Raw genomic sequence first — 24829 nt, forward strand, 5'->3', positions numbered from 1 at the left:
AGCAAGACCTCGTGCTGGGAATCTATCCTTTGCTCTTCTGTGCTCAGAGAATCTATTAAAAAAGTGTAGGGGGAGCACAAGGAAATTAGCAATGAAGCGGGCCTCTTGGGGAACGAGAAGGCTGTAATTGAAGTGTGTACAAGAACACGAAACATGCCTTAAGACAGCCAGATCTGACATCAACCTGAAGTTCAGGAAAGGTGTTAAATAAATAAAGGAGCAACACAAGCTTGTAATGTCCAGAAGGCTGAGCCACTTTAGCCTAGCGCTGTGGGAAATAAAGCGGAAGAAATGCTGTTACTGTGAATTCGTGTCTCTGTAAGAGATTATTCTCAGTCAACAGCCTTCTGCTATTTCTGCAATGAGCTGACTCTCCAGAACTGCCTTTCATTTGCAGCAAGACACTAGAAGCCCAATCAGCTACAAAAGGCCAAGGGAGAATAAGACTAGTTAACAAAAGCCCTGCGCAAGTACCTTCACATATTCTACCGCTTTCCACCTAAAAGTTAACAAGTCCATCTTGCCTACCTGCTAAATAATTACCCGATATGAACAGACAGTGCCTTAAATTACTGGCTCTCACAAATAAGAGAAAGAGACTGCTATAAGCCCCTTTCCTTTCCAACAGAATATTTACAGTTCTCATTGCATACTGCCAAATAGAATTCAAAGGAAGAAAAAAAGAACTACATTAATAAAAACCTTAGGCTGTCTGATAATCCCTCCTGCCTTCACTACCTTATTTCGTAAGCTTCAAACTTTGTGAAAACCAAAAGGTGAAGAGCTGAGATCACCTCCATGATTTTTTAACCATGTTCCCTTGGAGACTGCCAACTTCAGTTAGGAAACTATTCACCATTCTCTCACCTGCGCTCAGCAGTTCATACAGACATGCTGAAAGACTGATCAAACTGGGATTAGCAATTTGAGGCCATCTGTGAGGGCCTCAACATTTGCTGATTTGTTTCTAAATGAAGAGTTTAAAATAGTTGCTTACACCTTTTCTTTTAAAAGCCAATCTTTTCCCCTCTGTCCTTGATTTTATCCCTTATGGAAGTGGCTTGGGATCAGTGGTCAAAAAAAAAAAAAAAACCACAAACACCTACACAAAACCACAATTTTTTGGGTATCAAAAGAAGCCAACAAAAGTAATGTAGCAGTCACCATGACAATTACCAGAGAGGATTTAACATATAAGGAGGAAGAAGAAGAAACAAATGAAAAAAGTAGCAACAGTGTCAACTTCCACCATCCTGTAAGGTTTTTCTCTTTTTTTTTTTTCTTCCTTTTAGAAAATCCAGACTACTCATCTCACTTGAGAATTAGTACCATGCAAGGTATCTTTTAAGACATTTTCAGGTCTAATCCCAAATCACGAATCACTTTTTCACAAAGATCCTATATGCTTACAGGAAAAAAGCTCTGATGAAACTATTGATCATTGGTGTTAAACAGTCTGTGCACCTGAAGACTAACAGAAAAAGGAATCGGAAACCAATTTATCAATTTTAGTTTCAGTGTTCAGGGAGAATATCAAATTATTTAAAACAGCAGGTATAAAACAGAAACTGAGAGGCATGTCTACGTCTTTCTTTCACTCTTCAAGAAGTACAGCCAGGCTCAAATCTCGCTTAAACAGAAAGCGAGGGGAAAACCTTGCAGCTGATGTAACTGCCCTCACGTTCCAGCACCACTCAAGGGAGATTGCACAGGAAGGAGGGGAAAAAGATTCTGAAAAAGGAAGTGAATTTCCAACTTCAGTCCCAAGCTAACTTTCTGATAAACCTTTTGCACTTGAATGCAGACAGGACACCCACAACCATGAGCTTATTTCTTCTTCGGCAGCCTCAGGAGCTAGTAGTCATAAAAAGCTGTCATCGCTTTCCATCCAAAACGCACAGACATGAGAGAGAGAAACAGCTGTACAGCTACCCAGAGCCAGGCTTGAATCACAAGGCAGGACAGCTGCTAAGTGCAGGCTTCATGTGCGCTCGTGTCATCGCAATGCTACGACCAGCACCTTGAGAGGTCTTACCTGCTCCACAGGGGCGCGAGGCTTACACCATGGGGCAGCGGCCAAGAACTGATTTCATCCGCACTGATGCAAACAAGGGAAAAGCTCAAGCTGCAATGTTTGCAGTTCCTCCTGTTTCAAAGAGGAGGAAAACTGGAAGTAGTAAGTGGCAGCCTCTGCCTGGGGCTTGCACTTATGCTGTAATATGGCTCAATGGCTTCTAAGTGCAGTCAAGAATTAACACTGTATGTTGTCATGTTTCTTTTACCATTTCTTAAGGCACTTGCTCTGAGCTGCTGTTGGAAAAGGACAGGGGGCCGACATTGTTCCAACTCAGAACTGTCTGCCTTCATGAACTGAAGACACTGCAACACATCTCTTTAATATATAAATCATCTGAATTTGTCACCAAAAAAGGTGCATCTATCAAAACTGGATGTGCCTGGAATATTAAGGGTGCTCATTTTTGTGTGTACTAAAGAATTGTTTATCAATGAAACCAGAGGGGGGCGTGTGTGGTGCTGTTCCGTATCTTAGCAGGAAAGCTTAATTCTACTCTCAAAAACAACACCAAATTCCCTGCAACAATAAAATGTCAAATCAGCAACAGAAAATGCCAACACTAAGTTCAGAGCTGAAGCCCACTTCCCATGTGTTTACCTTTAATTTTGGCTTCTTATATGTCACTTGTCAGATAATGCAAAATACATCAAAAATTGGGGTTTTCTTTCAGAAATTCTTGCAGATGCCTTCCCCTAAATTCTTTCTTGGATCACTGCCTGTTTTTCTCTCTCCATCTTTTCCCTTGCCTCTTCTCTTTATTTCACTCTCCTACATCTAGAGCTAAAATGTCAGCAATGTCTGTAAAAATATATATACAAACAAGGAACGTCATAGCGCCTGTGTTACTACATTCATGTAACTACTCCTAGTCCAGTTTGTTAGAACACAAAATGGGAAGAAATAGAGGACCAAATATAATCCTAACAGGACAGTAATATAAATAATTAGCTTTTTTTTGTGTGTGTGGTTTTTTTTAATACGTGTATGTATGTATGCACACACCCCTTTGTGCTGAGCATTTAGCACCTGGATCCAAGTGTTCTTAGGACACAACGTCTGAAAGCGCTCCTATCACAGTTACTCCACTAACAGGATTTACCTCAAGTTTACTGGTTCTCCAAACTTGTCTGTTCTCTCTAGGAGTAATCAGTTGATTTACTAAAACTTAATATCCCCCAAGAAAAATCTTCCCTCACGTATGTTTTTAGTCCATCAAAGCAACCAACACACAACTGCTAAGGTGTCAGCGGTGAGCACTATCACTATCACAGGGATTCCAAAGGCATTATGTACCTAGCTCACTTACATGCTTGGAAAAAGCCACTGACTAAGAGGCAATAACACAAATATACCAACCAATTTCTTTAGCTTGTGCGGTCTATCTTGTCGGGGGGGGGGGGGAGGGGGAGTCACGAGTGCAGAAAATACTTTATTATAACTATTTCTTCATAACGGTAATCTATGCAGAAAGGCTCTTCAGCACACAGTGAACTAAGAAAACAAAGAGCCCCATCTCATACACAACCCCACGAAACAAGAGGTGACAACCAGGGTCTCTGTACTGCTGTCTCATGAGGCTAGCCAAGGTTACCTTACTTTTTTTCCCTCAACTGAGATGCAAAGGACACCTACAGATGTGAAGGACATTTCCTGGTACACTAAGTAACTGCAAATGGGAATGCTCCTCTAGAGCAAAGAGCTCTCTTTACTATCAGATAAACAAGCAAGCGCTATTCCATATTTGCAGCCCACTGTTTCTGGGGGGTCCCATATAGTCATATACTCATCAGCAGGCTCTTAATGCCACCCTAACTTCAGTGCGGTTCTTGGCCTCAGAAGAAATGAATTGGTGTTCTTCCTTTACTCCAAAAATACGCAAACATGAAAAAGAGGGTAATATTTTCGCAGGCTAGCAGAAGAACTTTCAAACATGCTTGTTTCTCCCTTCACTTATGAAGCCCACTAGGAATCCCCCTAGGGAACACACGAAGGAATGTTCAAACCCTATCCTGGAGCAATAAGAAACAGAATCATCAATTAACGAAAGCTGGAGCCATCCACTGCTAAAGCTTCTGCTACTCAGACAAGACTTTCTAGTCTTTCCTAAAAGTAGTAATTTGCATCAAAGATGCATCGCTGTGCTGCTCAAGCACCAAAGACTGGCCCAGCTCCAGCCTCTTCCGTGAACTGCCATGGATTTATCCTGGCTGAGGATGCAGCCTGTGTATTTAAAGGCTATGACTATCGTTAGGTTCACGCAGTTTCCATCACACCAGCAACTGAATTTGCAATCCACAGCCAGACACTGGATCAAGTGTTTCTTGAGAGAGTTAGACACATGGAATAATGACAACAAATGAGCATGCAAGCAACATCAAGAAGGTGGATAAAGACTGTGAGTGGATTTCACAAACACTGCCTACCTTTTCCTCCAGCACAGATAACAACTCACCGTCAAGATATTGTATTAAACCTTTACAATGCTAAGATCTCAATGTGCTGGAAATAACCCAATGCAATGCATTGGAAAATTGTTAAGCCATAATCATTTTAGCTGAGAACATCATATTTATGACAGCTCCACCGTTTTCATTACGACTTTGGCAACATGGAAAGGTTTTTACTCCCCATTTAACAACTATTTTGGTCAAGGACAGCACCACTATTAATGCTACAGTATTAGAGGTTCTGGTTGCATTTTAATTAAGGCTAGTCACTCCTTTTTCATTTTAGGCTGGAGAAGAGTGTTGTGACCTACCAGTTTGCTTGGCTGCTACTGTAAGTGCATGGAGGGCATCCATCTGCATCTGGAACTGCAGCACAGGATAAAGGCAATTCTACCTGTGGCCCCTAATTCACAGATTTTCTCTGAAGGCAACAGAGTATCTAAACAGGTAAATGAATCCAGGAAAGCCAAAAGACAGAAAACACAACAATCCCTGACTAATGGGGTACATCTGCAGCAGCAAAGATCAGGCTTGGCTGAGTTGCCTTTTAAAGGAGACTTGAGGCTACACTGGTGCGCCATTGCTGTCTGCCTGCAGTTCCCTACCTGCAACTGCCATTTAAACAGCATCTCTCAAGGCAGAGGCCCAGCTCGCACACTGGCCATATGATTTTAAGGCTTCCAGAGTCTGAGCTTTGTTAATTAAGTCATAACAAAAATAAATAAATTAATAAATAAATAAATAAAATAGTGTCAGGGTTGGTGCCTTTAATGACCCCACTGGACCCGCCAATGACAATATAAGACCTTAGATCTACACAGCACATAAAAGGATGCTCAATAATAAATAAAACTCAAAATTAAACACCTTAGAAGGATGGGAGAAAGGCTGTCTGGAATAGCAGTTGTAGATCTCTGCCTAGCTAAAAGTCATTGCCGACATTTATGGTTAAGGCATCAGACAAGTCATCTTTGTTTCAGTTTGCCTCTATTTGTTCCCTAGTTCCCCTTCTCACATCCTTCAGTGGTTCCTGGCAGCAACTTTGTTACGGTATACCTATAGATGATGTTCACATGTCTCTTTATGTTGCTTAATAAACACATGATGCAGTACCACAAAGCCTAGTAATACCATCAGTTTTAGGTTTCCCATCTCAAAGATCCCTCACAACATTGTATTAAGCCTGGAAACATGCTCTTCATTCTACAATCAGACATTGGCAGTCAGATGACAATGGTGTGATACCACTATGTTCCCAGAACCGTCAACAGCTGATCCATGTTTGTTTATTTTCCTTATGGAAAAATACAATTCATGAATATCCATGCTTTCCCTATAGATTCATCTGAAATATTTACAGACGCCTAGTTAATACAGGCATGCTTTGGTAAAACATAAGATCTCATGTAACCTGCAGCTTCTACAAAATGGGAAGCATCTATTTTCTGATGCTGGGCTGCCTTTGTAAAGGAGATACCTTTCCATCACCTTGGCATGCCACAATACAGATGGTTCTGATAACTATGCATTATCCCAAACAAGCAATAATGAGGAAAACAAACATCCAAATCAAGACAGCACTAGAAAAACATACATCATCAAAAGGAATGGAAGATACTCACCTCTGCTTCTGCTGCTTGCTTATGCCTTGCAATATGTTCTACGGAAGCCTCTGTAAAAGAAGAAAGAGATGGAAAAACATAAATATAAGACACCAAAAATAAGAAATTAAATAAAAATGACAAATAAAACTTCTGACGTGGCCGGAACATATGCTTAAGATTTGTTCAGCTGAATATCCACGTTGATGTGAAAAATACTCGGAGAAGTTACGACCCTTTGGACCCAGCCCCCAGTCTGACTTTACATGTAGAATACTGCCATTTCCAGCTCTCTTTGACAAAAACTGCAACTACATTTTTGCTGTGTCCTACAGCTGTAGACAGAGCGTAAACCCCAGGTAGGGTGGGGAGTCGGTGCCTCCATGCCTCCCACAGAAGGTGTGGGACACACAAAGGCCATCACTTTCTTATAGATCGCCTTTATTTTGGAGACTTATTTAATTAGGCCACATCCCTGAATGAAAGCCTCTTTGGCACAAATCTTTCTCTCCCCATGTGCTAAACAACAGAAAACACAAAAAGAGAAGAGGGAAAATATGATACAGCTTGTTTCAAAATTAGCAGATATTTACCACAAAAAAAAACATCTTCTCTTCATGAAAACAGAAGTCAAAGTCCCAAATGTGTTCTGAAACACTTCATTAAAAGGAAAAGCATTCAGGTGTTGCTTTTCCCACTCAGAGGTTTTGGAGCCCTTTCTCCATTTTGCGTGGCACACGTAGACTTATCAGTTAGAAAAGCTTCCCACTCTTTAAGACACAATTCCTAGAAACTAAAATTAAACAGAACAGGTAGATCAGGGCCCCTGGGACCAGGTTTCTCTGAGGGAGGGCAGAGGGAGCACCACGGGGAGCTGTGGGGCTGGGAGGGGGATCCCTGTATCGCAGGGCCACGCGTGGGGCTGTACCCCCGCGGCAGGCCAGGGCCTACACAGCAGGGGGGGCCCACACAGCAAGGCCATCCACCAACAGAGGCCACAGGCCCTGCCAAGAGAAAGCTGCAGGAAGCAGAATTCCCCTTTGTCCCTACAAAAAGCTCAAAGGACCATACGTGTGGCCAGCTTGGGGCCCGGCCTAGCAGGGAAGTAACTGAAGGGCCAGGCAAGAAGAGCATCATGGCTGACAGCCATCAGCTGAGCTCGCAAACACAACTTCCCTGCTCTCCTGCCTTTGGTTAAGGATATTTTAACCTTGGGAAGCATGACATTCCAGTCAGACATGGCTGTCATACTGTTGACCACTGCACAGTGAAGCAGAGAAAAGAACTTCTGCTATTCTCCTCAAGCTGTTCGAATTAGGGGACTACACAGTACTCACCTAAACATCCACCACCTTCAGGTGTGCAGGTTAGACATACCGTTGACTGATGACATCTTGTAAAGCCCCTTTTTACTGCCCACTGTAGCTATTTTGCATCCCAGTATTACTGTGGGACTTCATGTTACACACCCCTGCTCAGACATTGTCCACACTAAACCCCTTTCCCTCAGAAGCTGCCCAAATGGGGAGGTACCCCAGGGCAGATGCTGTCAAGTCTTGTTCTTCTACCTTCTCTATGACAAACCATCCTGTTGTTATTAGTCAGCCCTCTGCCCCCACAAACCTCTAGACACCCTTTACTTTTTTTATCTGAGCATGCTTATCTTCAGAAGAGAAACACGATGATAGAATTAATGCCCACACGTGCACGAACACAAACTGTAAAGACTGAAGTGGAATCCACCTGTCAATTTTGGCTGGAGCAATTCTAAGTATGTTATACTTTAAAGAGACACTGACTTTTCAGATTGCTTATACATCCTCAATTTCATAAGCAGGAACGATGTACTACCCTACTGGTTACAGGTTTTACAACAGAAAATACACACACAAGAGTTATATTTTTCTAGTAATTATTTTGGCACTGTAAAGGTTTTGACTTAAGCAGAAAATATTCTTTTTATTCTTAACTTCTTAACAAACTTGATAATTGTACAAAAGTCAATTTGAAAAAATTTGAGAAAAGACTTTACAAACTGAAATTACTTTTGGACGCATCTTGTCCTAAAGTAGAACAAGAGCAAATTTTGGACCTGGAAAACACACCAACTTTCCTTGTATTACAGAATTCAAAAGCTGAGGAAGATAGTTAGAGATCCGCATGAAATACAGCTTGGTATATAATTAGCAAAGCAAGAGAAAGCATTCAAAACCAAACGTATCCAAATCAGCTCAGCCACTTCCAGCACCGTTCCAGCAAGAGGTATGCAGAGCAAGGCCCGGCCTGCTTTTCAGCCTAGATGATTCAGGTTTCCAACATTTCTAGAAGTGCAAATTTCCCTTGACAGCCATAAATTCATCTGAAGAGTGATGGCAATTAAAGAAACGTAATCTGTCACACTGCAGGGTTTTATTTTACTTGATAATGCGTTGATATATATATACACACAAGAATGAAAAGCATATTTTGACATTTAAAGCCATCCTAGCTTGTCTGTGCCATGCAGCCCAAGCTGTCAGGAGACATGTGGGAGTGCTGCAAAGTTTTTAGATAACAACAACTTCTAATTAAGAAATGAAGTTGCATTTTTACCAAATTAGAGCATGTACAGCTTCTCTCACACAAACACAAAAATGAGAAACATTTGGCTAACACTCATTTTTCTGGCCAGTCACTTCCCCAAAGCAGCAACTGTGACTGAGTGATGGCATTTCAGTCTGACTGCAGGCTTTTCTTCTCCAGAGCAACACTCCACTTTGGTGGCTAAAGCACCAGGCTGAGATTCAGATGATTATGATTCAAATCCTGGCTCTGACAAAAGCTACTTCTCTAACTTTGGGTGAATCATTTAACTGACACTCTCTCTGCTTCCAAACTAATCTGTAAAGTCAGTATAATCCTATTTTCTTTCTCTTATGCTTTAGGAATAGGGTTGGGTAGCTTGGATACCAGAATTGATAGGCAGCATATAGTTCTGTGGAGGTTGATTTCACTGTTCACAAAGAGTAACTGACACTTTTGAAGCTGCCTGTGCTTTTGTGGACTTCTAGCGACGCTCATTCTCCTCACCTGCTAAGGTGACTGTCACGAACGGATGGCTGTAAGCTTAAAAGTTATCAGAGTTAATACCTTCACCAAATATGTATTAAAAAACCTGTGTTACTGTTTCAGTTCAGAAAAGAAGGGACACTTTGCAGTCATCTCCAGTTTTTACCTGTTGGGTGTCAGCCTAGGGCACGTCTCAGTGCACAGAGGGGACTGATTTCTTTTGGATGAAATGAAACCCGAGGATGAGCCTCAGGAGTATGCTGAATGCATTCCAGATGCTAACGGGCATTCACTAGACTAGACTAGAGTTAGTCTAAACTAAATGCACCAAATGTGGTCCATCAGGTCTTCAACGCTGACTGTCCTGCTGCATAGATCTACTACTGTGCCCCACTGCTTGCTAACACAGATGTTGTGACATATGTTTTGGGAGAAGAGAGTGGATGACCACTGCCACATTTTGCCTGTTTACATTGTCTTATGACACTCATAATGGCTCTTTCCCATAGCAACATTTACAAGAGAAATATTTCCTTTTTCCCCCTTTCTCCCCTCATTCTGAAAACCAGTGGTCAGTGTAATGCATACCTTGATATTAAAAGGATGAACAAGTGGTACCTATCAGTCCCCAGAATGTGTCAACATAGAGAAGAAAGGGGAGGAATCACATCCACACCAAGTGCATAATCACTGAGGGGTTGATTTCCTTACATAAAGGAAAAGAGACTTCCTCCAGAGCAATTCCCTCCAAGAATTTTCATTTTCAGACATTGGCAACTTCTGCAGCCTCATCCATGAATTACAAAGCTTTTGTCACAGGGACTTCTAGGTTTTGCTGGTGGTGGTGGTTTTTTTTTTGTTTTGTTTGTTTGTTTTTTCAAGCCACAGTACCAGACAGGCAAAGGGATTAAGATTTTACATGCATGCTTTGGTACCTGCAATAAACTGACTTCTGAATAAGGTGGTTCACAAGGTTTATGATGCCAGCAGAAGCCCCCCAAAGGAATTAAAGAGCACTATGGTAAATTCAGCTGTCTCTTGTTCTGCTGTTTGTCTAAGGACACTATGAAGCTGCCTTAAGTCCCTGCTCCTTCATTATCTTCCCTGTGCTGCACCTTAATTAAGCCCATATAAAGGCCTGTGTAGCCACATTATAAACTGGGTCACTTTAAGACCAGAAGACTTCCCTTCCCCTCCAGGCAAGGGCATGTTTTCTGCCATGTTTCTGAGTCTCCACCATTCTGATGTTCTAGTTTCACAATGCCCCACTGACAGTCATCCCGATACAAGTGGTGGGGCAGCAAACAGAAACGTGGGGCTGGTAAGTGCTCAGGTTGGTTTCTCTGCTGATACCAGTACTTATCACAGCTTTTCAGAATTCAGAGCTGTCTGAAGCCACCTGGAGACGGTGACATTTTCATAAATCAGGAGCCACAATCTAACTGGGGGTAGAGACCCCATTCTATGGAAAGCATATGGCATTTTTAGGAGAGGTGACTTTTACCTCACAGACTGCATCTGGAGAAGATAAAGCTTAGAAAAGGTCTGGGCAGCGATGGCAGCATGTCAAGAAGTCTCTCCTTGTGTCTCTTTAAGCTATCAGAAAGTAACAAAGCTCTTTTGTCAGCCTTCAGTTGTCTCATTGCAAATTAGCTCTCATGAAGAGAGAAGCAAGCAAAAACACCCATGGAGGGATGGGGTGGATTTGTTTGTACAATGGCTTTTGTTCCACGCAGCAATATGGAAATGCAAGATAAGGGTTTCTATTACCCAGAGGCTATAGGGTACATTGTACTCCAAGCACAGGCACAAGTCCCATTAACGCTAACGGGCGTTGAGTATGCTCAGCCAGAGGAGAGCACAGTTGCTGCATTTACACAGTGGTGCACATCAGCAGCAAGCTCTTGCCATCTACTTCACTTTCAACAACTTCAGGACAGCCTTCACTTCAAGAAAACGAAATGGAACAAAACACGTGTTGAATGGTGTTATGAGTGGTTTCAACTAATTAGCACAAGTCCCCATCTGCATCAGGATTAACGCAATGCCTCAGTTGGCCTGTCTGAACACAGCAAGCCAAATATTTTGAAGTGATGAAAATTTTGGTTAAATCACTGTAAAACATATTTTAAATAGGACAACATCAACAAAAGAAGCAATCTAACATGCACCAGCAATACTGCTCAAGGGATTGTGAAAGTGGCCTTGAAGAACTGGGCGCATGTGTCTCCCGGGACGCAGGACACGCATTTTCATCTAAGGCATGAACGCATACCCAAGATACTAGAAAGGGATGGAATAATTCCCGCGAGCTTCATGTGGCATTTACAGCAGCTCTGCCTGTCCCATGCAATATCTGATGGATGACATCAGGAAGATACTGCTCTTACCCTGTTTCAGCCTGCAGGGTCTCAAGTACACGGTCATCACGGCTGCCAAATGCCAGAATATAAGTTTTCTAAATGCACCCAGAGTCACACACACGTTCACTCAAACAGATCACAAAGACTAGTCAAATTCATTGAGCCAAGATCTCCTCAGAGATAAATTGTAGACCATAGCGTTAAAACAGTAGCCCAAGTGAAAGTCTAGTTTACAGTTTGAGTCATTAATCTTCTTGCTCAGGGGATCACTCACTGATGATCGCATGAGAAGGGTTTCCAACTCTAACCTACTTCATGTTTCAGGGTGATCTCTTCTTGTTCTCAAACCTCCCCCAAAGCCAGCTTTTTCCTTCTTCTAACTCTGCCCTTCACAATGCAAAGACACCAGTTCCTGCCATCTTGAAAAATCCATGCCAGAATACATAAACCAATCTGAGCTTGCTACCATTCGGCATTCTTTTCAAACAAATCCAGCCTAGAAACATCTTTTTACACTCTCAGAGTCAAGGGAAGCCACTTTTACCAACACCTCTATGACTTCTTAGTTAGGCCCTTCAGTAGCTTTGGCCATGCTCCTGCTGTTGAGCTGTTTCTTTTCATGGCTTCTGAGATCCCATTTCCTGAATCCTTCTAGTTTTCTAAACACTCCTTCAGTATGTCCTCTGCTGAACTCTCAAGCTCCATACGTTTCAATTTTCTTCTGTAATTCCATTAGCCTCTGTCCTTTTCGTTCCTTCTCTTTTCCTTCCACATTTTATCTCATCTGCAAACAAAATTCAGCTAGTCTGATGACTTACAAAATACCACACCTTCTGTTCAAATGTGAATCCCAGCTTGTTTGCTTATATTTTGATGTGTGCTTAGCAATTACCACAAACTCATCATGGCTAAAGCAGATATCTTAATTTTCTCCCCAAGCCTCTCCCACCCATTATCTTTTTTCCTAACGATTTGTGAGCAATAACAACATCTTCCTGTTGTACCAGCCCATAACTCGAGTATCATCTTCATCTTGAAGCTCACTGCTCATTCTTATATCTTGTATCTAAGCTATACCTCAGCACGGCAGACAGGCAGACGCTTCCCACACAGCATCACTAATGGGCCAGCCATAGCATCGTATCAACGACAGAGATAAAACTCTCTTGACAAATGCAATCTTGTTCCACTGCTATTTATCCAAAATGCCACTTTAATGGCCATTTATTTTCCTAGACCATCCCCTTTGGCAATGCTATTTCTTACTACGCAAGCCTCTGTTCATTCCCTTCTCTTTCAACATCGCTGAAATATCAATATCGTTGCTATATTTTCCACAGTTTAACCACAAGCCTCTCTCACCTCTTCTTCAATATCAGAAGTTCAATTTCTACCTCTGTCATAGCCTCAGGGATTCAATCAGCTCTAGTCCCGAGTTTGAAAATGCTTTATACCCCTTGGGTGGCTTCTAGCTCCACTGAAGTCTGTGGGATGTATGGGCCAAAATTTTGTCTTACAAGTAATTTCCCAAATCAATGAAACCATTCACAGTATGTAAAATAAAGCACATGCCTCAGGCAAGGTCTGCTTCAGAAATGGCTTGCTGGTATCACTCTGTAAGCACAACCACCTTGGTACAACCGAAGCAGCTAATTCTCATATTATAGGTGCAGACTATAGCAGTGCCATTGTCTTTTGCTGGTAGGATTTATACCAGTTCATAGAATTAAAACCAACAAACAACTCTTTCAGCAAAAACATTTTTTGGCAGCAGAAATGCAATGTGTTAAGGCTGCTATTGGTATAGAAAAGTTCTAATAAATAAGCAAATCACAACATAGCCCACTCAATCCAAGAAACCTTTCTGATACAATCTGGCCTATTTTTTTTTCTAGGACTGGGACACATACATAAAACATCTGACTGATAAAAACTAAACCATACATATGCACATACATTCAGCTGGATCTACGTATGTATCCACATATACAGAGATTGATTTGAGGAATGCATAATTTTCCTTGAAAATTACTAATTTCTACTGCTGAACTTGAAAAATTGACAGCACACGAGAAAAAATACATCTTCAGTGTAGACTGGGATTCTTCACACATGTAAATCAGGACATTAAAAATATTTCCAGGATTAGAGGACTGCTTAGACATGACATCATCTTTTGGCTTCTCCCGAGACTATTTGGAAGAGCGATGATATCACTTAATGCTTATTGCCAAAATTACTCTTACAGATAAGGCACCAGTGACGGTGTGTATATATAATGAAAATGTAGCGGTGTCCAAGTCATCAATTAGATACCAGCATTAGCTCTCTGCAATGCCAAAGTTAGGAAAAGTCACAGTGGTTTTATAGTACTCTAAAGTTTTAAATACAAAATACTCTCAAATCACGGACCAAAAATACCAAACGTACTGCTCACACAAAAAGTTTAGCTCTTTGAATTGGCAACTAGGACCACTGTACTTGTTTCCATTATGTTATACTTATTTTACAGCACCGTGTTGCTACTGATTTCATCGGAACTACGTTAGTATCAAACTTGCCTAATGTACTAAAAGATGAGAATATGTTTCTTTTTTTTTCCTGGCTAAAACAACAAATTATTGGGACGATAGATATGGGCCATCTTGCTGTCGTTTTTGCAGTTACTTTTAAAAATCAGAGCTTTTTAAAAGCACTTCCTCTGCTCACTAAACTCTTCAGTCTGCACATAAACGAGCACAGTTGTTGAACTTGCAGGAAACATTTTGCACTGTGTGTACAAGGCAGTGGGAGGGGAAGAGAAACTACAGCTCGATGAAGTACCGAACCAAAAATATTGCTAGCATGCTCTTCAAAGGAGCAGAAAACTGAGGGTTCTGAAGTAAGGCAATAATGTAACTAAATGTAGATCAGCATCTATTAATGAGAGCTCAGGAAACAGATGTTGCTGAAAGCACAATACCAGCATTTGATGCTTTTTAATGAATGTAGGGCATGAGTAGCAAAGTGTGTGTGTATTCCTACAGCACGGCTTTTTTGAGGGGCTTCACAGTTATTTGTTTTCTGATATTTATCTTACTTCTACAGAGAAGCTCTATTTATTGTTAGTGAAAGTTGCTTTGTTCTACTTTAATACCATTTTTCTTAATTCTTGAAAGACTGGCAAATACGTATTTATGTTCACTAAATGCACATCTGTTTCTTTACCTACACTAATGGAAAACTTATCTATTGTACCATTCTTCTTCCACAACTCACTGTAAATATTCAAGCCCAACAATTACTATTCAGCCCTTAAGTCCAATACACACAAAAGGAGGGCACTCTACCCCACAGGAGTCTACGAATAACACCGTGTACTTTGTAAAGGACAATCTTTCGTTGCAGCAAATCACAAAGCTTTACAAACACCCATGAAATTCCCCAGCTCTGTTTATTAGCATTTTAAGACAGAAGAAAGGACTTACAATTGACTCAAGGGAACAAGCCCTGGCTCTCAGCTTCTCGAGCAATGGATCAGACCAGCTTCTAGAAACGATTAGCTCCATTTATTCTGCAGAGCCCAATACTGCTGCATGTTAGAAAACCACGAGGGATTTGTACAGCTTTGTGGGCCGTACACATTTTTAAGCCTCATGATATTAAAAAACCTTCTTTATTTCACCACAATTGCTTTATGTCTGCATAAAAGCTCTATCACTGAACTTTACAGGCCTGCTCCTGGATTTGTAAGTACCCCAGCAGCTGAAGAATTAAACTCTTCCTCCAAAACAAATGCTGAAGGCAGAAACCTCAGGACAAATAACCCAACAAGGGCTAACTTGCACCACTATAAATGCATCCATCTGGTCAAGTACAATAGGCTTGTTCCTTTCATAACTTTCACCCACATTTCTGCACGTATTTCTTTTTATTGTGACTGCTGAAAGATCCACTCAGCAACTGCCTCCTTTGCTGGGATCCCTCTTGTCACTGCAGATAACAATAACAGCGTTATTGTTCTTTACTCCCAAACCCAGTGCCCTCCAGGCACCTACCAGGAGGACATTTTTGAAGCACGTCCCATGGGGCATCACCAGCCAGCACAGCAGGGCTAATTACAGTGATTAGACCAAGGGCAGATGATTATCGCATTGAAGCAACAGGACATTTGTCACGTCCTACCCACGGGGAAAGGCCCGCTTCCTACCTGACCTACACACTGCCTGCTGCTGGAGCTTCTGCCTGTGAGGGTCCCTGCAGCTCCCTCTTCCGCTGAGAAGCCAGAAGATCCCCTGTTAGGCTGGGTCGTGATTGTCAGACGTGTCACCTGCTACTTGTAAGGTGCTGAGCCAGCATCTCCTCTGAAACTCCATGGAAGGCCCAGCAGGACACAGTGCAACACCAACAACTGTAATTAAGCACATTTGTTGCTTCTGCCACACACTTCTTCCGTGGCTTCCCTTTACACTCCCTATATACTGCCATCTTCCTGGCTTCTCCTGGATGTCCACACCGCTTTCAAACATTTCTTCCACCCCAGGGAGTTCAGCCTCTCCTATTCCTGCCTGAGCTCAGCCTCGCAGAAAAGCTTTTAAATGTAACACTTCCCAAATATCTGCTCCCCTTCCCTTTCTTCCCTTCTTTTTCACTGTCTCACTCCTATCCTGATTTTATCCTTCACACTGCTTGGATTTCCATAAACCCTTCTCTGACTCACCCTGGTTGCCCCCCACGCCACATGCCTTTGAAGTTAGGCAACCAAGTACCTAAGTGTCTGCTATCACCCAATGCCTTCTTAAAATTAACAGGAGAAACCCATACCAAGTATTGGCCAACTCCCAAACAGCGATTAAGCATAAGGTAAAAATTACTGGTCTTGTAAAGCTTCATCTGCTCATGCAGCCACTTTTTTCTTACGCAGATGCGGTGTCTACACACCAGCTCCTCTGGGTCTTCCCTTCTGGCCTCGATGAGTCTCAGCTTTCTGACCATTTATCATTTTCCCCAATAACAGTGACTGACCTGGTGTGCCCCGCTGGGTCGTTTCCCCTTCCAGTGCATGACACCGCTCAGGGCTTCTCCATAAGACCCATTCCTTTGGCGCAAGTTTGAAACCTGCTTTCAGCTCATCACTGCATTTATCTAGTCTCGTTCTTTCTATTTCTATAATAAATGCAAGTGTAACAGCTACAAAAGGGTTTTACGACTTTGCTTTGTAGTCTCACTTTAGCTGCATGCATATTTACACTGTTTATTTTCATCCAACCCAGCATGAAGAGTCATGAGTAAAAGTGAAATTATACAGTCCCAGAGGGATCCTGCTTTTGCGTATTTCTTCCGTCTTCTAATGCGTTTATTAGGGCTACTGAATTAACACTGGCAGATGCATGCAAAGGAAGAAAATTTTAATTTTGCAGATAATAATGGATTACAATACATTAACATTACTGTAAAACCCACAAAGTGGAAGCACTCGAGGGACGTAGGAGCAATTAATGTAGTTAGCTTATTTACCTAACTCTGGCACACTGCTAGAGCATTCAGGAACAACTGGAATTGTGTTTACACAGGCACAGCTCTGTGGCTTCAATATCAGAGACAAATAACCTGTCCAGGATTCAGGGGCACACCAGCTGCTTCAGGCAAAGAAAAATACAAAAACTTATACTGAAATAGCATTTTTAAACAGATCTTTAAAAACAGATCATCTTCATTATGATTGCTGTCAGGGGTAAAGCATTATGGATATGGTGCAAAGACTCCGCTCTCAAGAGATCCATATTTTTAGTAATACGAGAGAGATTCTATACCAGCTAAGAATAATCTTTGTTTATTATATACTTTTATCATATCTGAAAACAAGAATTTTCAGGGGAAAATAAGCTAAAGGTAGGCATAGGCGTAAGCTCTAGTTAAAAATAATTTATATAACAGAACTGAGTAATTACTAGGCAAAAAAAAAAAAACATGAGAAAACAAACTTGTGGTTACAGTTGAGCTTTTTTAATAGTATTGGAAGTATTAGTAAATGTCTCATTGAAATGCAGAGTTGATTTGTAACCCACAGAAATGCTTCATGCGTATTTCTGATATGAATCAAAAGCCCTACGTCCTGTGCTTTGAATGCAGCTACAGCCAAAAGCAGCCTGCAGTAGTGTCCGGTTCTGTTTCATCTTAATGGGCAACTGCCCTCTGAAATCCAGGACCTTTTACAACTTCCAAAACATGAGATTCATGTGTATGTGGAATTCAACATATCCAAATGAACGCAACAATGATGCTGAGGATTTTAAAAGTTCTTTGCTGCAAACAAAACAGGCTAAACTGACTTGAAGTCCAGCTAGATGGCCTCTGTCCATAGCTAAAGGGCTGAAAATGCAATCCCATGCCAGCAACATAAACACGAGGAACTAATTTCTAACAACCCCCCCGAACTTTTGGAATTTATGTTTATTCAATAGAACCTCGGCTGTTAAAAATAAATTAGCAACAAAAATGCTGAGTAATGCCATCGACGTTTATATGGAAGCAGAAACATTTAAAACGCTCCGTAGTCATTTTGAGTGCATACTACTGGATCCTAGTTAAGGTACCTAGCGTAGGATTTTACATACTGGTCCAGACATTACACTTCTAGCAATGCCCCGGATATTTTGTGAATTATAGCTGAAGAAGTTTGTCTGCCACCAGCATACTGCAGGTAAAGAGCCTCGCTGTATGCAGGCCTCAAAGATGTCAGCTTCCTGTCCTCTCCTTTTAACCATTCCTACTGCGATGCCGTGGCTCAGCAACAAAACCTCAGGAAAAGGACGATGAAGGAGAGTCCCTTGTGGACGTGGCATTTATCTTCCCAAATAACTGCCACACATGGACAGGCCCTCCTGCCTTACGGAGAGCAGCTAAAGATCAGCCTACCGGTGGGAAGCAGTGAATAAATTCCTTATTCCGCCTCGCTTGTATGGGCAGCTTTGCTTCACTTATTAAATTCTCTTCATCTCAACCTGCAGTTTTCCTCCCTTTTTCTCCAGTTCTCTCTCTCATCGCACGGAGGGGCAGCAAGCAGAAGTCTGGTGGGTACTTAGGTGCTGGCCAGGTACTATGTGATTGGGCTACATGGGACAGCATACGTTTAAATGTATAGACTGGATTTTCTCTTGGAATAGAAGAACTAAGAAACACACACAAAAGCATATGTAAAATGTTCCCATTCATCTGCTCACCCTTTCCTCCTCTTTTCCTTGCTGCGGATGTTGCAGCTCTCGTTCCTAACTCCGTTTTGACAGTTTGTTTTTATACAATGATCCTGGTTCAGACTGATTTTCATTGCTGGATGCTACAGGGAAACTATGAAATACCCTCTATTCTGCTTTTAGTGCTCATATAGAGCTGGCTGGAAATGACTTTTTCACTTTATTTTTAGCTCTCTTTTATTTATATTTTTCTACTCTCTACTTGGAAGCTGTGCTACACTGAGTTGAAATGCAGAAAGAGAAAAGTCTCCTTTTTTTTCAGACCAGCCCGTGAAAAAGAAGAAATCCAAACATTTGTTTTAGGCAAAGGAATATGGAAATCTCATCTACATCCCAGCTTCACAGATCCTATCGCTAATCATCATGTCAACGGCAGTTTTCCCATTGGTCGCAAACATGGTGCTACTATTCTAACTGGATACGATTTTCCCTTTTCAGAAGTGAATTAATTGTATAGTTTTCAGAAACAATTACAGTAGTAATATTTCTCTCTATTATTCACATACAGTTGCAAACAGTTTAAAGAGCTCAACCTTCTAAAATGATATTTCCTCTCCCCAGGAAAACCGTGCCTTGTTAAAAAGATTCAGATGAAGCACTAAAAATAGCGAGATATTTTTTTCTTTTTTGAAAATCTTATTTTTGAGGCCCTCAATGACATTTAAATTTGTTGGTTCCATAAGATGTCTACCTGTAACTCTACATACTGCAGTATCTTCATAAAACTCATCCTGAGTGACTTTGGAAACGCAGCTTGAAGACTTGTAGTTCACATAGCCCATTCAAAACTTATATCCAGTGAGAATGTTTTCTATTATTTTTAAACAGTCTTTATAATGACAGGCCCTTGGCAGCCTGAGACTGAATTTTTATTTCCAACTGACATTTTTCCTCCCATAAAAGGTGCTTGCGACTGTATGAGCCAAGTTGCTCATTAGAACTCAGCTCCTGTATCGTAACAGGGTTTAACGAACAAGCAGAATTGAACCAGTGTTTTAATACCAAAATAAAAAGCAGAAATAGAAGCAGATTTAATGGCAACTCTGTGCACTACCTCATCCAAAAGTATTAAACCAACTGGACTAGACTTCATGCTGTAGTTACGTTGCCATGTAAAACACTGGGGAAAGCTAAAAATTAAAGCAGCAAGGCCAGTTAGTAAAGCACAGTCATCTGGATGTAACCTGGTGTCCATTACATGGGTTTAACTCCAGTGAAGTCATCTGCTGAGTCAGAAGTGACTCCAAAAAGTCACTCTAATATTACTTGTTGGTCTCATTTTTGTCCCTTGCCTGTTCCTAGGTCTCCATCATCTCTCAGAAATTCTGGCACGTCCATTTGTCCTGTTCTGCCACCTCTGATGGATAACAGAGGCAGAATGGACACCTGGGATGATCTTGTCCTGCCGCTGAACACTCAGCTCTGCAATTCCAGTAATGAACCTGCTGATGTATTAAGCCACTTCCAGTAACATCTATTAACCTAAGGTGAGGTCCTGCACCGACTTGATCTGCACCAGCCACCTCAATCCTTGCTGAAGAACAGGGAGATTTCTTCCCAGGGGATGCAATTTTTGGTTTATTCATCGTGTGTTGTAAAACAAGAACAGAGGTATTCAGCAACATTTCTTTCAACCATCACATAAGAGGGGAATGAATACGGACGTGGTGTGGCGGTCATTCCTCCTATGGCCAGGCCCACACTTAGCACAGGGACCACAAACCCTATGAAGAGAAGCACCGGCTGTGCACAAACCCAACCACAATCTCTCAATACACCCTTTTTTCCCCACATATCCAAGCTTTTCCCGGCGCAGCCCAGAGCCTCAGGCTCAGCCCCGACCATAGGGGAGGTCGGCCCGCTGAGGGGAGCGCCGCCATCTTGTATCAAGTATGTTACCCTTGTGTTGAAAGCTTTCAGATCCTTGTATAAATATATATAACATATATAGAGATTAAGAGTAGAAGTAGAAGGACAAAATACTGGTGCAGGGCATAAACAGATTTACGATGAAAATGAAAGAGGTCCTTGCAAACAGGAATAGATCACTTGCTAACTAAGCTGATGCCAATAAAATAAGTTTTCTCCTGAAAATTCACACCTTACACATATCCTTAAGGCTTTATCTTTCTCCCATAGGAGATGAGTAAATCCCACTGACTTCTGTAGAGGGAGGCCGAAGTTCAGTCATTAAGATAGCTGCACTTTGTTCCCCAGGAATATCAAACTGTCGCTCTCTTTAGAAAAGCTGCATTCAAAATGAGTAATCAGAAGCACAGAAGTCCTGGTTATTGTCCCATAACATTAAATACAGTGAAATCACAGCACAGTCATGTATTACATACTACAGAGCCTGACATTTTCATTGCTAATGTCACCTACAGCTTAAGGCTTTTTCCCCATAAATCAAAAGCAGGATTTTTTTCTCCCTTCACAAAGTCGTCTAGCGGCTATATTTCAAAAAACAATGTCAGAGTTGTCACACGCTATCCATATCCATTTAATAAAAGAGAAAAGATTCTTTGGTCCATAAGGAAAAAGCTGATCCTGAGCAATAACAAATACACACATCACTCCCCTCAATAATGTCAATAATGACTTTGTGCTTTTTTTTTGGGGGGGGGGGGGGGGGGGGGGGGATGGAAGGGTAGGAAGGGATTTCTTTTTGCAATACATTTAAAAATAAGGCTGTATCCTCCTGAAAACCCTTATTTTCCCTCACTTTCTGATCTCCTTTGGTTTCTCTTTTTTTCCTTGAAATAAACTATTACACAAAGCTAATGACCAGTTAAGGATGTGCAAAGGAGGATTAAGGTGCAATGACTCTCCAGGTCCCCCGCTGACGCCATCTGTACCAGACACCTCCATGCGGCAATAAGCTAGGGTTTACAAGGTGTGGAGGTGTTTTTTCACATCTCAGTACAATTTTGACAGATCTTTCCACAGATCTTCCTTTACCTTTGTCACCGCACTAAATCACTGGATTTTTAGCCAATGCTATGACCTACAGCAGAGCAAAAAATGAACTGTAGCTCCAGAAAGTGGAGACGAAAACGAATATTGCCAGAGGCAGAAAGGGGAGAGTGCAGGGTTTTCTCAGAAACATTTCCTGAACAATATAGGATCAAAATGGCTCACAAGATACCTTCCTCCAAGAAACCTTGATCTCTTGTGTCACCGCATTACACTCCACCAGGACACGGGTCTGAACAACTCATTTACTGTTTTCTCTGGCATAACCTTCACATGTGCTTGTGGTTTGAATTGCCCAGCTGCTGCAAGGCATTTGGGTGACTCTCCAGACAAAAAGCATGCTTCAGGGATTAAAGCAACCCTAGACAGGATTCTCTCAATCCATTGCTCATCTGGTGACTGTGCAAGTTACCTCGCTTCTCAGCACTTTTGTTTTCTTTGTCCATTTCTGACCTTTTAAAAAACATTTTAAAAAAACAGACAGGATGAGACTCGTCATCCAACTTCTGACATCCAGATTAAGCTTCTCCCTGCTATTCCCCTTCCTCTTGCCAGCACTGAGAAATAAGCACTTCTCAGACAATTAATCCAATCCGTTCTTGATACTGTCTGTAAGAGCAGAGATAACATCCTAGGGGTGCTTACTTCCTTTGGCAGAGGCTAGACAGACGGCTCAGATGAATTCCATCCTGTTGATCCATGAACACGAGATCCTTGTTCAAAATGACACAGGCATCCAGGAGATCAAAGCATTAGATATCAATTGCATTTACTCATTTCATGAGTGCCTTAATCTGCTCAGAAAGTGAGATCTCTGAAGCAAGGCTCTTCCCTAACTGTACATCTGTACAGTCCCTGGCACAATACAGTCTAGTACAGCTGGGAGCTACAGTTGTCTCTGTAACCTACAGGATCAAAGGGTAAAAAGTTGACAGATTCATAGATAGATTCAAGAACACGGTGAGAGGTACTTCATTCAGGATCACACGGGTTTAACAAAAAAAAAAAAAACACTTGTTTTACTAGCATTCCAAATGCCCAAACGGTCTCCCTGCCTAAGCTGGGAGAAACAACAGAGTTTGCAGAAGCAACATCTATTTATTTAGCCACTTCCTTCATCTCCACTCTGCCTATCAGCATAGGTAGTTCTCTGCAGCAGCAGCCCCAAATTTCAGGCCCTGTGCAACAGGACTTATTCTTCAACACGGCATAGTAAGAGCTACTAGTGGGAACCCATAACACCAGGATCCACTTATCCATTTACAGCCATTTATCACAAAACTTGTACCCAAATCTACTATCAGAGAAACAGAGAGAAATACCAAATATTTTAAACTTTTTTGTTGTTGTTGTTCTAGTGATTTTTCTACCAATCTGTGGCTATCCCTTACCCTCTAAACATACAACAGCCCTCTTAGGAAGCCAGCAGAAAAAATGCATAATCACTTTTTAAACCACCGTAATCCTCTTTCAAGCATACTCCTGTGTACCACGAATTAACATCTCCTTTCCTCTCCCCCTCCTCCTGTACTGTTAGCATATAAACAAGAAACTCGCTTTGTACCTCTTATACGAGCATCTCCCGTATGAGGAAAGACTAAGAGACGTGGCTCTGTTCAGCTTAGAGAAGAGAAGACAGAGAGGCGATCTGATCAACGTTTATAAATATCTAAAGTGCGGGAGGCAAATGGATGGGGCCAGGCTCTTTTCGGCAGCGTGCAATGACATGACAAGGACCAAAAACTGGCACACAGCAATTTCACACAAACGTGGGTAAGTGAGGGTCACAGAGCACTGGAACAGGCTGCCCAGAGAGGTCGTGGAGTCTCCTCCTCTGGAGATATTCAAGAGCCACCTGGATGCTTTCCTGCTCAACCTCCTATAAGGAACCTGCTTTTAGCAGGGCGTTGGACTCGATGATCTCCAGAGGTCCCTTCCGACCCCTACAGCGATTCTGGGAAAACTGGAACGAGCCACCATGCTCAAGAGGATGCACAACCTGCTAAATGGTACAGCAAACTAAAACCCATAGCTTATAATCTGATCCTGACGTAAAATTTGCTAGAGTGTAATCTCCATCAGGAGGAAGATCAAAATGGCAGCATACAGGACTGGAGACTTACTTTTACTTAAACCTGCTTCATTAAGGGGAGTTGTACCCATGGGTTAAGTCCTGCTTCACTTTTTCGGCACCACCTGCCACCCACAGCAATGCTGCATTTAAACTTCCAACTTGCAAGACAGGACTTGAAAAACACCTTCCCCCAGAGTGAGGAGGAGGTTTTTCCTAGTGAAAACAGAGGAATGTATCAAAAATCTAACCTTTCACTGAATGCTGTTTTCCTTCCATTTCTCTTCCTTTGTATTTAACTATTCCGTTGGTTTGTGTTTTTTTTTTTTAAATTAGAATCATTTAGGTTGGAAAAGACCTCTAACGCCACCTAGTCCAACAAAATGCCATTTCCAAAGCACTATTAGAATTCAGGATGGAACCACCTGCACTGCAGGTAATTACTCCTTACTTACACGTAGGGATATCCCAGGACAGGACCCCAGGAGACACAGAGGTCCACAACCACTGTCCTCAGAGCAGCCACGCAGTGGCCAGTCTGGCTTTTTGCAGGGAAAGCTCTCATTTCTTTGTGGAAACCACTTCAAGGAGTGTGATTGACAAAGATAGCACGTTTGCTAGGCTTTTATTTATTTATTTATTTAAGGCAGCTTGTGACCATTCACCCAGCTCCTGCTCAGGTTTTGGTCTAACATTCAGCTCACACCAGGCTGGGAGCGGGGCCACTGCATCAGAGCGAGAGCCACACGTCCACCAGGCGCAGTGGGCTGGAAGAGACCCGAAGGGCCACTCCCAGCACTACTCTGAGACTACATGAGAGAACATTACATCTCAACACACTGTGTCTTTCTCAACACTCATCACTTTTTTTCTCTTTAGCTAAATTGGAAAGTCTGTAATAGGAGCAGCATTTGAACGGAATCATGCTATGAAAGCTAGGAGAAGGTTTTCACAGGGAAATGAGGAATGTGATCAGTTAAAATTCATCCCTCTCCGTACCTGTTAAGATACTTGTTT

The 24829-nt window shown here is 41.9% G+C and overlaps 1 protein-coding gene across 7 annotated transcripts in view; it reads right to left on the reverse strand.

Annotated features, from left to right (window-relative positions):
* TSPAN4 (tetraspanin 4) overlaps positions 1-24829 on the reverse strand; it is a 411936-nt gene that overhangs the window by 231194 nt on the left and 155913 nt on the right. For 6 of the 7 annotated variants that reach the window (XM_083839587.1, XM_083839582.1, XM_083839583.1 and 3 more), the window contains exon 3: positions 6147-6196. The gene's annotated coding sequence lies outside the window, so the exon portion shown is untranslated. Of the gene's footprint in view, positions 1-2035; positions 2147-6146; positions 6197-24829 lie in introns of all 7 variants that reach the window. The other variant, XM_083839586.1, reaches the window with a different exon arrangement.

This window comes from Anser anser (genome assembly GCF_964211835.1).
Source record: "Anser anser genome assembly, chromosome: 5".
Lineage (NCBI taxonomy): Eukaryota > Metazoa > Chordata > Aves > Anseriformes > Anatidae > Anser > Anser anser.